The sequence below is a fragment of the Perognathus longimembris genome, chromosome 13 (assembly GCF_023159225.1).
Source record: "Perognathus longimembris pacificus isolate PPM17 chromosome 13, ASM2315922v1, whole genome shotgun sequence".
Lineage (NCBI taxonomy): Eukaryota > Metazoa > Chordata > Mammalia > Rodentia > Heteromyidae > Perognathus > Perognathus longimembris.
The window spans coordinates 23282071-23299402 of NC_063173.1; the positions used below are offsets into that span (position 1 = coordinate 23282071).

General features: G+C 42.5%; 1 protein-coding gene across 7 annotated transcripts in view; it reads right to left on the reverse strand.

Annotated features, from left to right (window-relative positions):
• Plekha7 (pleckstrin homology domain containing A7) overlaps positions 1–17332 on the reverse strand; it is a 200601-nt gene that overhangs the window by 80651 nt on the left and 102618 nt on the right. Inside the window, exon 1 of one of the 7 annotated variants that reach the window (XM_048360244.1) lies at positions 672–690. The exons of the other annotated variants lie outside the window; for them this stretch is intronic. The gene's annotated coding sequence lies outside the window, so the exon portion shown is untranslated. Of the gene's footprint in view, positions 1–671; positions 691–17332 lie in introns of those variants that run through there. 7 annotated transcript variants of the gene reach the window in all.

Here is a 17332-nt window from a genome sequence, read left to right on the forward strand (position 1 = left end):
TTCCCCACAGTCACTGCTTATCCACCGATTTTAGTTACCAGCTGTTATTGTCTCACTTATATGTGTATGTGATTACTGTTGATCTTCCTGACTAGCATGTGAATTCTACTATGGCAAGGAACTTACCTGTCCTTTTTTTTTTTTTTTTAAATTGTATCAGCCTGTCACAGTACCTGGCATTGTACCATTTCTAGTAGGACTCAAAAATATTGCAAATTAGTGAACAAATGAGTAAACACTAAGAAACTCCTTCCTTAAAATAAGTCCATGCCTCCATAGGAGCTTGCTAACAATTCTACAGAAATAGGAACAGGTAATATAGACAGGGACTTAGCAGCCATCAGCCATCAAAATGCAGTTGCCTCCTATTCCCACAGAAGAGTCACTAATGTGCCACAAACACTCCATACTTGGCTTCCCTGAACTGTGTTACACATAATTTGGAAAAATTAACCTTCCCACAATTCTCCCCCATCCCTGCAAAAAAAGGTTAATATACTCAACCAAGAGAATCACAGAAAGAACTCCCCAGAGGAAATGACTGTGTGATTAAAAACACACAAAGGGATAACACAAACATCACCTCTGTTTCTGCTTTGCGAACTAGAGAATGTTGAAAGTGAAGCCTACAATTTGGAAACTGTGTGTGTGTTGCTCTCTGCTCAGTTCACCTGTGTTTGTTCTGCCCTCCTCCCCCTTTCCTGGAGGGCCAGGAGCAGTTGCTCCCATATTTCTCATGTATGTTCTGCACCACAGGAACAGGGATTCCAATGCAGCAGACACCGGAACTTGTTTTCTTCAACAGTCTGAGCGCAAGCGTAAGTCACTTTCAGAGAGAGGCTGTGCAGAGCCCATCAGGTTTGCTGATCTCAGCTGCTCCTCACCTCAGAGCTCCAGAGAGTGAAGGAAGCAGGACCTGTAGGCCTTCATGAAAAATTTCATGTCGTATCTAGGAGCCTCTGAACTTCCCATACCAGCCACACATGGGCTTACACCCCATGCCCAACTGGGAAATCCGGTCAAATCACGGGGCCACCATCTAAGGGGTGGTCAGACTGTCCTCCTCGCTGAAAGGTACCCACACAATATCTCCTGCTTTTCCTGTGCTAGTGTTCCATGCAAAGTGGGAAGTCTGTCACTGCCACACCCTGAACTGAAGTCTTCCAATGTATTTGAGGAAGTTTCAGGGGTTGTGTAGAGGTTTTCAGATGCGTTCAGTGGCCAACTCATCTTGTAAAATACTCCTGACCTAGTAACACATGCTGAAACTGTCTGCCTCCGATATCAGCCATGAAGCACCCACATTTCAGATTGCTACTTAGGGAAGTTTTAAATTTTGGCTCCACAAGATCTTAATGTCTAGGAAAGAGTACAGTCAAAGTCCTAATGGAATGAGGAAATCAAACAGAGTCCTCCCCCTAACTTTTTTTTAGTTAAGGAAGATAGCAGAAAAAACAACAACAATGTAATAGGAGTAGAGTATCTGATTTCTGACCAAGCAGCTCCATGATCTGAGCAACTATTCAGTGTCTTTGGGTCCCTGTTTCTTCATCTGTAAATTGAGGCAGTTGTATTCCCCAACTGGAAAGGCCACATGCAAGTGTCATGAGATCCTGGCAGGTGAGCCACACAAAGTAGGGTTCAAGTTCTGGTTTCTGACATGCACTGGCAATGCATAACCCTAGATGGCTTAGGAGATTTTGCTAAGTTTATGTGTACAGAGTTTGGGGGGGGGGGGGAGAGGGAAAGGAGAGAGAGAAAGAAAGAGAGAGAGAAAGAGAGAACACCAGCCCGGCAAGGTTATGAGGAAAGAATACTGATAATGTATCTACTTCCCAGGAGACACGTCTATCTGCAGCACCTGCTGTGTTTTCTTTTTTCTTTTGCTAGCTCTAAAACTACACCAAGAGTTGTTTTGCCTTTTTACATGTTGCGACTCCAGCATTATTAGCCTTAACAGAACAAAGGCTCAAGCATACACTTTCTACCCTTTGAGTTAATAAGGCACAATGCCCAGCCTCCTGCTTAACTTCTATTTAAAGAACTCGCCTGCCAGGCAAAGTGGTTTAAGATCAACAGGCGCCTTCCTCAGCCACACTCTGTCCATCATAGTCAACAAGCCCCATGGTTCAGAAAGTACAGTTCAAGAAACTCTCTCCAGCAGGCAGGGCTGAGCCAAGGACACATGTCCTACAGAAGTTTCAAATTTCAGGGGAGACATTTGCAACCTCAGAACACCCAGTCTCATACTTCTGTTTAGCTTTTAGATATGTTAGGTTCCCCATCTGCAAAACAAAAAGGCTGAGCCAGGTGGCCTAAGGATGATCCACATAGCTGTAACATTTCAAAATGCTGAGGATGATCTCACACCACTGCCACCCGCGGACCCTCACACTGAAATTCAACACCACTGTCCATAACTGAACACGAAGAAACAGAGGCATAACAGGTAGCCTCCCAGGTCTCACCCGCAAACAGAATATTCCTTGTAGTAACATAAGGAGGAGTGAGAGGGGTAGTTAATAGTAATTTCCATCTGATTTATTCCTAAGTAAACTGTGCCTTTTTTTTTTTTTTTAAAGAACTGCAGTCACTCCCAGTCATCAAAAACTCTTGCTCTCAATCAATCATTAATTGACTTTCATGATTCAGAGCATATGGCAGCAAACTGAATCCCTACAAGACCAGTACAGGACTAACCTGCTCTCTTGTTCTTGCTAGGAAAGGCAGCAGACAGACTCACTCTGTCTTGGAGCTCCATGTTCGGAATTTGTTTCTTCTGCAGTTACAGCCTTATGAAATCCAGGTTGAGGTCAGACAAGGAAGGAGGCTCCCAGCCTACCTGTTCTCTCTCAATTTCAGTTCTTGAATAGATGTGTTCTCAGGTGTTATAATCCAGCAGGCACTTGCTCCTGCTCATTCATTCTCCTTCTTCTCCACTCCCCACACAAAATCTGGCAACCAGACAGGAACACAGTTCCCACTTTGAGTCACCACCCCACTGTGGCCAAGAGGAACACTGGCTTGCAGTAAACAGCAAGATAGGCACTTGGGGCTGTAGGAGCCAATGCCATTCTCCTTTGACTCTGTGGGGTCAGCTGCCCTTCTAGGATCAGGATGTAAAAAACAAGCCAGCTTCTAGCTCTGCCATCAGAATGAATTACTCATTCTGAAATCAGCCCCAAAGAAGAGCCTATCTTTAGTGGAGAAGTGATGAGTCTTTTATCAATTTCACACCAGTCAGGACAGGCAAGAAAGCAGTTACAAGCCACCTTATCCACTTCTTCTGAAAATAATCTATGACTCTTTCATCCCTGTTTGGGATGGCTACAGCTATTTTAGGACAGATTTAACTATGTGGCTCTTACTCCCAAAACAGGCCTGGAATGACAACACAGGGGGGGACAGAAAGGGAAACTAAGGCACTCAATCATGGATCAACATTGTGCCTTTTTTCACTGCAACCTATGTAGGTCTTCAGGGAACAGACTATTGTTTCCACAGCTATGTCCTAGTGCTTAGTATAGTACTTGGCATATACGAGGTGCTCAATAAGTGTGTAGTGAATGAGAAAATACAAGGCATTTTGTTTTATGTTTACATGATGATGTAAATATAAGTTTTAGTTTCGTTTCGTCCCCACTTGTTGGGACGATCCCAGACTACCAAGATCTTCTCTGGCGACTGCCCCTGGGGAGGCACAAAGGGTTTTAACCAAGAAGGGGGAGTTTCAACTAGATCCTGCCAAACCAGAATGTATGGCATTTGGTCTGGGTGGCCATTTCTTCCTGGAAAGAAAATCACATCCTTTACTGAGTGAATGGTGGCCAGATTGAAAGTTCCCTCTGCTGCCCCCCCCACCTCAAAGGTGGGCCATTCTGCACTACAAAGTCTAATTAGTTTACCTCTTTTTAATTTCCACACTCAAATCCTGTGCCCTTTTTCTCACGTCATTAAAGTGGTCAGTCAGAAGTGAGAGAGGAGTAGTCTGAGTCTGTCCCATCTCCCAACATAGCAGTCCAACAACACAGACTAAATTTATATCTATTACCACCATTTCCTCTCTACTATAACTCCAATAGTACCTAGAGTGGATCTTCTACAAGTCTTTATATGAGGTGACACTAATGTAGCTCAAGCCTTACAGCACTTCCAAGGCCCCTACCAAAGTGTTCACATGCTTCCTGCAATTTACATATATATTTTCAAAGAAGGCCTTCAAAACTGTACATATATCAAATCATACACAATACTGATCTGCCACAGTGGAATGAAAGAATGAATGACTTGCGAGCCACCACTGTATGTTATCCCAACAAGGACATTTGTTGTGACAATACTTGACAGAGGAGATGTGATCTTGCCTATCAATAAGTCCTAACTGATCACAAGTCAATTGCTGTAAAGACTGAATTGGGCTTAAGTACAAACCCCACATATCCATCTAACACTTATTTAGCCCTATCATGTGCTTAGCACTCTGAGTGCTTAGTGGGAAAACAATTAGAATACAGTCACCCTCACTGCAGAGGAGCTTATAATTCAGCAGTATCGAGTGATCATAAGCAGACACAAATTTCACATATATCACATACAGAGATATGCACACAAAGACTGGAGTGGGCACCACAATGAAAGTGTAAAGCTCACTTATTTGCTAGGTATCAGCCTGCTTGATACAACCACCCTTTCACTATTTCCATTTCACAAATGAAATCAACAGCTAAAGTAGTCAAGAGCTTTTCTAAGACCACGTAACTGAAATTCGAGCTCAGATCAGTCCAAAGTAGGGACTTATTTTTAATGGTTACCCTCCTGAGTCAACAGCTACTTGCTCTAGAAAACCTCTAAAATATCTAGGAGTCGTGCTGGCTCCAGAGGTAGAGGAAATAGCTCAGCACAAGCTTCCAAGGCTCACACTCTGAGCAGTGGAGGAACAGGAAGTATCATGAGCATATTTACCAGGCACCTAGGTCAAATGCTGTTTTGCCAGGCAACACCCTGGCAGAGATCAGTGACAGCTACTTGGGAAAGAGAAAGGGAGAGGCTGCCATCCTGTAACCCCCGCCTCCAAACTCTCCTGGCCTTGACCATGTTGCCAGATGATTCATGCTGAGGCGTAGCTCTCCACTAGTCCCCAGGTCACCCTGTTCGTCCTGCCTCTGGCAGAGTGGAGTCTTTGACGCCCATTGTCTTTTCTCTAAGGCACTCTGTCCAGCCTTCAAGCCGCCTTAGTTTCCAAGTGGCAATTCCTGCTCATGCCAGGTCACTCTGAGATCTTCTCAAAATTCTCACCACTCAGGGCTTATAGTCCTCATACAGCAAGTATACTTACACTCTTTTTTTGTACTTTGCTTTTCAAAAATTATGTAAGTAGGGGCTGGGAATATGGCCTAGTGGCAAGAGCGCTTGCCTCCTACACATGAAGCTCTCGGTTCGATTCCCCAGCACCACATATATGGAAAACAGCCAGAAGGGGCGCTGTGGCTCAGGTAGCAGAGTGCTAGCCTTGAGCGGGAAGAAGCCAGGGATGGTGCTCAGGCCCTGAGTCCAAGGCCCAGGACTGGCCAAAAAAAAATTATGTAAGTACTGAATTTTACAGAATGATGAAACTCAAAAAACAGTTCCCTTTCCTGAATCCAATCTCGTATCTAATCCCAGAGTCTACTACCTTTCCCTGCTCTTGTGTCATCCTTTTTGCTCTTTTGCATTTATGAAAATTTTAAGCATTAAACATTTTATACACACTTCTTTTTAAGGAAAAAAACCCCACATAAATAGAATAAAATTGTACATGTTCTGTGACTTGATTTTTACTCTACATGTCATGGACTCCTCTAAGAATGTAACTAAGCCTCTGCACACCCAGAACTTGCACCACACCAGAAGAGCCATCCCATAGGCCAAGCCACTCCAACACACATCAGAGACTTCAAAATGATCACTTGCAAACCAATGAATTGTATTTGCGCTAAAGGGATTTCAGCTGAATTTTATATATACTTTTAATTCAGCCAAACTATAAAACAAATGATATTCCATATTTTAAAAATCCAAGTTGAGTGCCAGTAGCTCATGCCTATAATCCTATCTACTTAGGAGGCTGAGATCTGAGGATAGTCCTTTTATCTCCAATTAAATACCACAAAAGCCAGAAGTAGAGCTGTGGTTCAAGTGGTACAGTGATAGCCTTGACCAGAAAAGTTTACAGACAGCATCTAGACCATAGGTTCAAGCCCCAGGAACAGCACAAACAATCAAAAGTAGCTACTTAAGAGCTTGAAATCTGAGGGTTGCAGTTTGAAGCCATTAGAGACAGGAAAGTTCACACGATTGTTATATTCAATGGAACTGGTACAGCACCAGCTTTGAGTGGAAAAAAAACAAGGGTTAGTCCCCTGGACCTGAGTTCAAGCCCCAGTACTGGCATACACACACACGCACACACACACACACACACACAACACACACACACAACACACACACACTCAAAAGCATCAGTAGCACTGAACATATCTCTGATAGATATAGAAAGGGACTTCACACACCAGGAAGGGGTTCCTGGGACAGAAAAGCAACTGACCAACCCCTGAAATGCAAGGCCATTGTGGCATAGACACCTCAGGCTTGAATTCAGCTTTCAGCACATTTATTACAGTAGGAAAACTGCTCCAGAAAGCAACTGCAAAAAGTTGTCATTATCTTTTAAAAATAATTGCCACAGCTGAGTGTTCAGTGTTTAGAAGGAACATTCAGTCTTAAAAAGTTCATCATTACTATTGATTAGACCTAAAGGATACTCGCTCCCTACAATAACATGTATCTCATTTAAAAAATATTTAAGAGCCAATTGTTTTCCAATACCATGGTGTCTTAAGTCTGAAAGGTAAGTGAAGAGGGAAGGGGTGTGTATGCACTCAGTCTCTAGATCCTGCCGAAAGGGAACAATAGGATAGTTTTTCAGATTTTCAGATTCCTGAAGGGTAATATGTCTTAGTCAACTTGAGACCTATTTTCCTACCAAGGGCAACCTTGGCGTTCCAAAAATCAAAACATTGTTTAGAGCTGAAAATGAGTCACAGTTGGCTTATCCAATCTCTTTGTTCTACAGACATAGAAACTAAAACCCGGGAAGGTTAATAAAATTGTGTGAGGTCACAGTTATTACTAAAACATAAATGAATAGTAGGATTGAGAAAAAAATTATACACTTTTAAAATTAACTTCCTTCATTAAACAAAATCCATCTTCCAGCGACTAATTTCTACTAGTAAACATGCAAAGTACATTTTAGAGCTGGAAATTCCCATGTCCAATTCCTTGTCGTACAATGAAAAAACCTCATGCAGAAATCTGAGATTGTGGCTCTGGGATTCAGTGATGTATAAATCCACACATGAGGTAGAAGCCATATGAAACAGAGGCAAGAGGTTGGAGGGATGCACCTAGAACCAAGGAAATCCAAGAAATAATAGCCACAGAATGAGAGTGGAACATAGAACTGACGCTACTGACACTTGGATTTTGGGTCCTAACTTCCAGAATTGCAAGAGAATAAATTTCTGTTGTTTGGTGGTGCTTTCTTATGGCATCCCTAGGAAGCAGATTTTATATTAGTTTGATGGTTTTAATTTACTACAATCCCAGTTAGAGAATAGCCTGGAAAAATTGCTACAAGGACTACTAGACCTTGTGGTAAGTATAGAGTTCAAAATATGGGAGATACATTATTTCTAAACTTCGAATTGATCAGAGTCCACCCAAATACTGTATCCACTTTGAGATGTCACACCTATAAGTCAGACTGGAAAGCTTAAGCAAGCCCAGAAGAGACAGGCCAGGAATGTAAGGTTTGAATGTATCAACAGTATGTCACAGAAAGTCCAAGAACTTCAGGTCTCGGAAGACTCACCAAATGATTGCTTTCTTCATCTGAGAAGAAACTAGAGATGGTGAAAAAGGATCCGTGGATATAGTCACTAAAGGCATGCTTTTCAAGGAACTACAAGTCAACTATGTTAGTGTGACCTCTCACTATCCCTTTGGTTAGATGCCTCCCACTGGCGGAAGTTTACAAGCCCACATCCAGGACAAAAAACAAACACACAAATAACTAACAAATTAAAAAAAAAATAACACCTAGAAAGAATGCTGGTGAAGGAGAGCAAATGCCAGGCCTGCAATCTGTCAAGATGGCCATACATTTCTCTCTAGTTTTGTGAATCTATGAGTCTATGAAACATACCATTTGGCTATTTGGTATGTGAGTCTGAAGTACATGAGTAAGACCCAGGGCTGCTGAATTTAAAGAGAAACCTGTGTAGGAAAGCAGAACCAAGCCTCTATTCAAGTAACAGCTGAGAGCCCATTGCCAGCTCAGGTATCTGGCAACAAGAGCTGCCCCATAGGGAAGTCTTTGTTTTAGGTTCTTTAAATTCTCTCTCACAGGAAGCTTGCACTGAGATTGACAATTTCTATGGCAAGCTTTTTATTTAGTGGGTGTGTACCTGTCCTAGGGCTTGAACTCAGGGGATGGGCAATGTCCCTGAGCTAATTTTTAGCTCAAGGCCAGCACTCTACCACTTGAGCCACAGTTCCATTTCCACCTCTGGTGGTTAACTGGAAGATAAGAGTCTCAAAGACTTTCCTTCCCCATACCACCACCACCCACCTCCCTACTAGCTTCGAACTTTGATCCTCACACTTCAGCCTCCTGGAGTAGCTAAGAGTACAGGAGTGAGCCAGCAGTACCAGCTTTACTTTAAATTTTTTTTTTCTTTTTTTGGCCAGTCCTGGGCCTTGGACTCAGGGCCTGAGCACCATCCCTGGCTTCTTCCCGCTCAAGGCTAGCACTCTGCCACCTGAGCCACAGCGCCCCCTCTGGCCGTTTTCCATATATGTGGTGCTGAGGAATCGAACTGAGAGCTTCATGTGTAGGAGGCAAGCGCTCTTGCCACTAGGCCATATTCCCAGCCCTTTACTTTAAATTTTTATTTTTATTTTTTGCCAGTCCTGGTGCTTGGACGCAGGGCCTGAGCAGTGTCCCTAGCTTCTTTTTGCTCAAGGCTAGCACTCTACCAATTGAGCCATAGATCCACTTCTGGCCTTTTCTATATATGTGGTGCTGAGGAATTGAACCCAGGGCTTCATGTATACGAGGCAAGCACTCTTGCCACTAGGCCATATTCCCAGCCCTACTTTAATTTTTTAAGGTGACCAGTCCCCTTGTTTTTCAGTTCTAGAGGCTGGGAAGTCTGTGTGAAGGTGCCATAGACTCAGCACCTGTTGAGGGCCCATTCCTCATGATGGTGCCTTCTTACTGCTTCACTCTACCACTAAGCCACATTCCCAGCCCTAATAAGTCATCATTTTCTGAATGTCTATGGTTGTAACTGCTTGAGATATTTGCATATATTGTCTCTAATGGTCACTTCAACACTAAGTGATATTATCATCTTAAGGAATGAAGCATAAGAGAAGTTAAATCATTTGCACAGGGCTATACACCTTGAAAGATTACCATGAGAAGCCAAGACCAGAAATCTAACTCTTTAGCTGCATCATGCTGCTGCCTCTTCTGAGCCCTACTGTGGGCATTTAGTTTGCTCAAGGTGAATAATGCCAGACAAGTGTGAAGGAAACAGGTGGTGGTCGTCCGTGTCAGCCTCAACATACCTGCAAAGTATGAAAATGTAGGTAATAGACACAAGGAGCCCTTCCAGCTCTGACAACCTGGGGCTGCTAGAGTTCTTTTGTCAGTATCATCTCTACACTATGGATAATTCTCTAGAACCCATCACAAGGACACACTCAGCAACCTTTCCCAAGCTTCTCTGAGCAGAGTAATGGAAGAGGGAAACCAAGAGGGGCGCAAAGTCAGCAGCATGAGCCTCCCTTGCAGGTGTGCAGCCAGTGACCCACATAAATCCTGACCTTTCGCACTTCACTCCACAAACTAGGGTTGAGCTGTAAAGTATCAGCACACAGATCTGAGGGCTAGGCTGTGCCCAGAGCCCAGGGGATGTCCATGAAGAATTAAAGTGCAGGGTCTTTGTTTTAGAAAGGTAAAGTCATCCTTGGGGAGAAGTAAAGTAGCTCAGCTACATTCCAGTGGGAGGAGCCTTCTGCAGCTGCTGCTTTCTCTCTCCCTGTGTTGCTGTCCCCAATCAGGTTACCTGGCATACTTCAGCCTAGCCTGCTCAGCAAAGCCTCCAGACCTGCAACTTGTCCCCTCTAAGGGTCCTCTAGCAATAGCAATAATAACAGAATCTAGGGACTCCAGGGGACCAGCAACTGAAGTGGGGTTGGCTGCAAGGACAAAGGCCTACCCTCCCCCTCAGAGCTGAGAGGAGACTCTGGAAAACCATCCAGGGCAGGACGGGACTTTCCTCCCTCTCATCTCTAGAAAAGAGCATAATGGGATGACCCACCCACACCAGTTTCCTCTTAATTTCCTAGTAGTGCCCATTAAGGAAGGGAGTCCCAACTTGAGGACCATGTCAGGAAGATGGCACCTGACCCACAGGACCCCATAAACCAGGAGTTTCCAGTAAGCACAGCACTGTGCTCAAAGAGGCCAAAGAACACTAACAAGTCTTTCAAGGGTCAAGTAGTATTTCCTTCTTTTTTTTTCATTTTGGTTTTTTAGCAAGCAAATACACAAGAAAATTGAGGCAGGACTAAGGCATAAAAGTCAGTAGAGGCAAGGCACCAGTGGCTCATGCCTGTAATCCTTGCTACACAGGAGGCTGAGATCTGAAGATCACAGTTCAAAGCCAGGCTGGTGAGAAAAGTTCATGAAATTCTTATCCGCAATTAACCACCAAAAAAAGGCATGGGACTGTGGCTCAAAGTAGTAGAATGCCAGCCTTGAGTGAACAGGCTAAGGGACAGTGTCCAGGTCCTGAGTTTAATCCCTAGTACTAGTGTGAATATGCACCCGCACACAAGCACATATACACACACAGTCAATCACTAGAAACAGAGTGAGTATGAAGGTGGAGCTAGAACTGGGTTCCAATCACAGCTCTACCCGGGCAGCATACACTTTGTAGAGTATCTTCTAAATGATGTCTAGCATATCAAGGAAGTAGACCATAGACAGATATTGTTGTTGAGGTCCATTCTCCCTGAAATTCTACCATCGCCCCACATTCCTAGTAGAGGGCCCACCATGGCAGTGTGTCAGACTTCTACATACCGCCTAAGCTACAGGGTGGAGGTGGACAGGGAGCCAAATCAGAGCATTTATCTATAACAGTAACTTCAGTGAGTGGATCGGATTCTGTATCACATTACATTCCAGGCACTCTACAGGCATTATCTCCATTATTTATTATTTCCATTTTTATAGATGAAGAAATGTGAGGATCAAAATCACTAAGAGATTTGTATAAGATTACATAGATAGAAAAGGACAGAGCCAGGAGTCAAACCTAGATCCTTTGACTGCAGAGTTAGGGGCCAAAGGTTAGACTATACCCTGTGAAGAAAACATGGCATACTCAATTACTTACTTACATTTCCAAAGCAAGAAGAAAATTCTGGTACAGTCTAATAGAGCAGGCTTAATCGAAGCTAGCCTTCCTGTGTTCTCCACTTTCTGAACATAAATCTCCAGCCTTTGGCATCCCTGGGTAGCAGTCCTAGCATTCTAGAGTAGATACTGGCTAGAATTCTGCAGGTGACAGGCCAGAACTCGATGATCTTTAAGCAGAAATGACTTTGAAGAAAATCATGTAGAGAACTAGGAGTCCAAAATATCACTGACTGTTCCATCCACCTCTCCAGTATACCTACTCTGGAGACAGCTGCACATCACTGCCTCTGAATCACACATTTAAACTGTAATTTTCCAGATCCAGACTCAATCTCCCAGCATCAAACTGTGTCATCAGGGAGAGATACAGACAGCAGAGAGCATCCTCCATGAATTGCTTTCTCTGCTAGTGATGGTATCTGATGCATGTTAAATGCCTCCCTACAATTCCTCAAGTGTCTATTAATCAGTGAACCAAAAACACAAAGGGTACCACAGAGAAATCTGCTATTGCAAGGTAAAAAAAGCAAATCCAGAAAGGCCTCCTTGCTCACGCTCAAAGGGGAGGTGGTGACCGTAACAGCCCCATCCTTGAGGCACGGTGTCCACTGGCCACAAAGCAAGACAACAACAACAAAAAAAAAAGTCCTCCACCAGCAGAAGGGAAATTTACTTCTTCCTAGCCTCTATGGACTCTGCCTGAATCCAGAAAAAAGGAAAGTCCATGAGACTCTTGTCTCCAGTAAACTAAAGTGGCGCCTGTGGCTCAAGTGGTAGACTGCTTGCCTTGAGCGAAAGAAACTCAGAGACAGCACCCAGGCCTAGAGTTCAAGCCCCAAAACTGGTGCGAGCGCATGCACGCGCGCGCACACGTCCCATGGGAACTTTTCTGCCCACGCTAGCTTTGAACCATGATTCTCAGATCTCAGCTTCCTTAGTAGCTAGGATTATACTTGTGAGCCACAGGCTTTGAGATCCCAGTATTTATATTCTGTTCTGTCATGTTCCTGCTTGCCCTGCCTCTGTTAGCTTAGAACCTCCTAAACAATAGCCAATAAGTTAGAATTTATATCTTACAAAGCACTGACAGCTAACAAAGCAGTGACCCAAAGAGCTGGTTTCTATCACTATTATTATTTTATAGAAGAGATTAAGTCACTCAACCAAGTTAAAATTGACTAGCTAAGAGAAGTCAAGATCCAAACTAGGTTCTCAAATGACTAATTCTTTGCTCTTTGTCACACCACCATTCTACAAGAAAGGTTACAGAACAGATATCCAGGTAAGGGCGGAGCATGTCACCAACCTATCTTCTTTAAGCCTCGCCTGCAGACACCCAGCGCTGGAAACCTCATCCCATTACCAGACACACAGCATTATCCTGCCTCCATCCCCTTTTTCACACTCCAATTTTATTGTCAGGAGCCCCAAAGCCAGCTAGAGTGTGGTTTGACTGACTGAAACGGTCAGTGTACTCTGCCAGCATGAAGCATGATGGCTCTAATGTACTGGGTGGCACAGGGAGGGAGGGTGCAGGCCTGGTGACAAGTGGTAGCATTCAAACTGGCTCTGCATTAAGTACTCACTGTTTTCAATGGGCCTCCCCACAGGGAAGGTGTGCCAGGCAGGACTTCTGAGTGCCTGCCAGGGGAGGGGCAGCGGGAAGGTGGCTGCGAGCTGTCCCGCTGTGCCATGTGAAAGGCTGATAGTTCCTAATTACTTTCTGTGAGTTTTCACCAGCACCTCACATATGCCATTTTTGCTTCAGGAACACAAAGCAATTACAAGTCGGGCTTCAGACTTTATGACTGTAGCGATGGCTGCAGTGGAGAGCATTCCCTAGCACACATATATTTGGCTCAAATGTGAATTTAAAAAGTGATTAAGGAAAATAGCAGTTTGGTATGGCAAACCTCTCAGGGGGTAAGCAAAATGACAAATGCTCATTTCAGGGCTCTGGGTGGCAATCACAACCCACATCCACGGTGTATTCAGCCATCACCATGACAACCACAGAAAGGCTTCCATCCTCGATGGCAAAGACAATACAAATTTTAATTAAGGCCATTCTTTTTTTTTCCTGACCATTGGAAGAAAACATCCATGAAATGCTAACCAGATATGTATAACTAGGCACTTTCAGAATTCAAAAATATTTTTGTTGCTATTCATGGAGTCACATCCCCAAAGCCCACTCCTCCACCCTGCCAACAATCACATTTTATAGATCTCATAAATTCAGACTTGTCTAGATCCTTTATCAAACATTATAAAACCAGGTAAACATTCCAATGTAATTTTCTGACTACGATTGAGAACAGGATTTTAGTCATTTTTATTTCAGTCATAAAATTCAAAAGGTCTGGTATATTTTCATAAAGTACTTTCAATCACTCTGGGATGGCCCAAGATTAATCCTGTATGTTTGATGGCCTTTGACAGGAGCAGATTTTTATTTGCATACCTGTACTGAGATTTTGTTTACTCATCTGGAAGATAAAGGTAGTAATACCTAATTCAGAACACTTGTGAGGAGAAGCAATCAGCATGTTAGTATGCATAGCCAATCCATAAAGGAGCTATCAATAATAGCAGCAAGTACCATCCATACTCTCCCTTATTTTTGTTGCAAAAGAATAAATCTGTCTACTCCTCCTAGGAAATGTCTCTCATGTGTTGGCTCCTCTTCCTTCTCAGTCCTTAAACTCTTGTCATTTCCCACCCAGACTATCCTAACATCCTCCTATGTGGCCTCCTTGCAAGTAGCCTGCTTTCTCTACCTCGCAGGTCTCATGACCACCCCATTACACATCTAATATCCAGACTTATGCTGGTCATTTTGCTCTCATAAGGATTTTCATGGACATGATAGGTCATGAATCTCTGATAGGATTTTCATGGGAGGGGGGAAAATAATTTTACCGACAAACCTAAAGGCCTAAATAAACATAAAAACATCAATGTTGTAAAGATAATGATTCCTTCCTAAATTAATCTATAGATCCAGTGAACCCAATCATAATCTCACAGGGTTTTTCATGGATCTCTGGAAAGTGATTTCAAAATCTAACCGGTAGAGTAAAGGAGCAATGATAGTCAAGGTTTCCATCACTGTAGAAACTTCAACTGGACAATATTATTCTAGAGTAAACCAATTTTGTTTCAGTGGGTTTTACTTCAGGGAAATATGTTCAACACAGATTAAAATTCATCACAGAACAGTAGGCAGATAATGTAAATAAAATCCAAGATATGGAAACAAGAGGTTTTTCTTTGTTGTTGTTTTTAATGTACTGTGTGAAGCTATTTCTTTTTTCTTTCATTTTCCCTCCTTTGGTTTATGCCCTGCTGTCACTGTTTTTTTGATGTTGGTACCCTGTGTCTTATACATGTTTATCTGATCTGGGGAAGAGAAGGGGAACAACAAAATGGTGAGACAAAGAACAAAGGGTGAACCAATGCAAAGCGATACTCACAAGACACTGTTGAAAATGAATTTTCTAACCTGGAAGTGGGGGGGGGGGGGCGGTGAGTGGGAGGACGAAGGAGGGGGTAACAATGTTGACAAGAAGTGTATTCATTACCTTACGTATGTAACTATAATCTGTACACCACCTTGACAATAAAATCAAATTAAAAAAATAAAAATAGTAGGCAGATAGAAAATATTTTTATGAAATAACTAACAGGTGGTTTCTGATTGGGAATAGAGACATGTTGGTAATTTTGCTAATCTAGTGTGGGGATTGGGCTAAGAAAGAAGAAACGTAGACCAGGAAGGAGTTAATATCTTTACCGTGGTGTGATATGTTTCATATCAGGATAGCATTTGCATCTAATATTCACCAAGTATGTAAAGGAGGTAGCATTATTTCTATTAGGATAATATTAGAAAATAGTTTTTGTCCCGAAGCAAAGAGCAGGAATTGAACCCTTCTTGGTGTTTTTTTCCCTGTACACATGGGAGCTACTCCGAGCCTGCTTTTAGTAATCTTGGGTGGCACTCTGGTGACAGGATGAATAGGGAAGGGTTGGCAGCTTCAGCAGGGTGAGGTGTGAGGAGTGAGAACTTAGTAGAACTGCTCCTTTACCTGCTTCCCCCCCTCCACCCCCTTTTATCTGGGAGATGCAAGGATCTTATATGCTGATAAACACAACTGCACAGAGTAAATGGGAAGGCCTTGAAACCCCAGAGTATGCCACTCTCTAGCCAGAGAAATTCAAGTCAGAATCCAAGTTGCCAACTTATTGCATAATGGGAAAAGAACTCTCCACGTTTAAGCCTCTCACAGGTTGTAAATCCTCAGCTTTATTCTGACATACAGTTGAAATGCAATAAATTTCACTTTGCTAATCTATAAATTCTGTAAAAAAAAAATGTAAGCAGACATAGTCCAGTCTGCCCCTTGCCAGGGTAAACCTGCAGGATGTAGTGAATTCTCCTTATGCTAAGGCCTTGTAACTTTCATGGGGTGTTTTACTAGGCTACCAGTAGATTATGAAACTCTGGTATAAGCAATTATACTTGGACAGTAAAATGCAACAAATTACCTAAGTGCAGAGACATTCTGTTACATTTCTTCCTTCTAGTACCATTCAATGTCACAGTTCTTCAATTTATTTCTAGTCCATTTGGCCTGACTATGTATCATCCACCACCAAAATGATCTTTTCTTGTAAACAAAGTTGCATAAAGGTGTTTAGAACAGTGTGGTCATGAAAATATGGTTGTCTTTAAAGACTTGGAGGAGCAAGGAAGAGAGGATGAAAGGCAGGAAGCTCTGAGGAGTGCCTACACACCAATCCAGTTTGTAGACATCTTTCAGACTTATCCCTTTTCCAAAAAGAAAAAAACAAAAACTATTTAGAACAGAAATTCTTAAATTAGTTCAAGTGGCATAACGTGTGAAAGATATGATATCCTTTTTTGCATTATTAAAAACTTTGTTTTATATAATAATGATTATTAAAATTGTTTATTTTTGGCTCCCAACTTAAAAAAATAGAAACTTCTTAGAGAAAAATGAAGGGAGGAGGTGGGGAAAAGACATAGAAAAGCTGAAGGGAAAAAAATCACCTTGAGATCTACCAACCAGAAAAATCAACTGGGAAATAAATAAATAAATATTAATTTATTTATTTTGCCAGTCCTGGGCCTTGAACTCAGGGCCTGAGCACTGTCCCTGGCTTCTTTTTGCTCAAGGCAAGCACTCTGCCACTTGAGCCACAGTGCCACTTCTGGCTGTTTTCTATCTTTGTGGTGCTGAGGAATCGAACCCAGGGCTTCATGTCTATGAGGCAAGCACTCTTGCCACTAAGCCATATTCCCAACCCAAATATTTAATTTTGTACTAAACTAAATCTGTTTTCTTATGGATTCTAATGAGGATGAACTAATCATATAAGCCAAGCATGTAAGAAAATTGTATAGGGTTTATCTTCTGTTCTCTAAATCCCATAATTCATGTTGAGGGTAAACATGGTCCTTTCCAGCCTATCTTTTGTAAAGGAGTGGCAAGGTGAAGAACCTAGCACAGCTTTATTGAGATACAATTAATGATTCACACAATATTCCCACTTAAAATGTATAAAATGGGGAAAGGGGTTTGGAGGGAAAGAACTGGGAGAAAATGAGGGAGTGATACTGTTCAAAAGGAAATGTATTCATTACCTGACTTATATAACTGTAACTGCTCTGTACATCACCTTTACAATAAAAAATGTATAATGCAGTGGTGTTTAATATATTCTCACTAGTACCATCATCACCTCAACTTTAGAATATTTTATCTC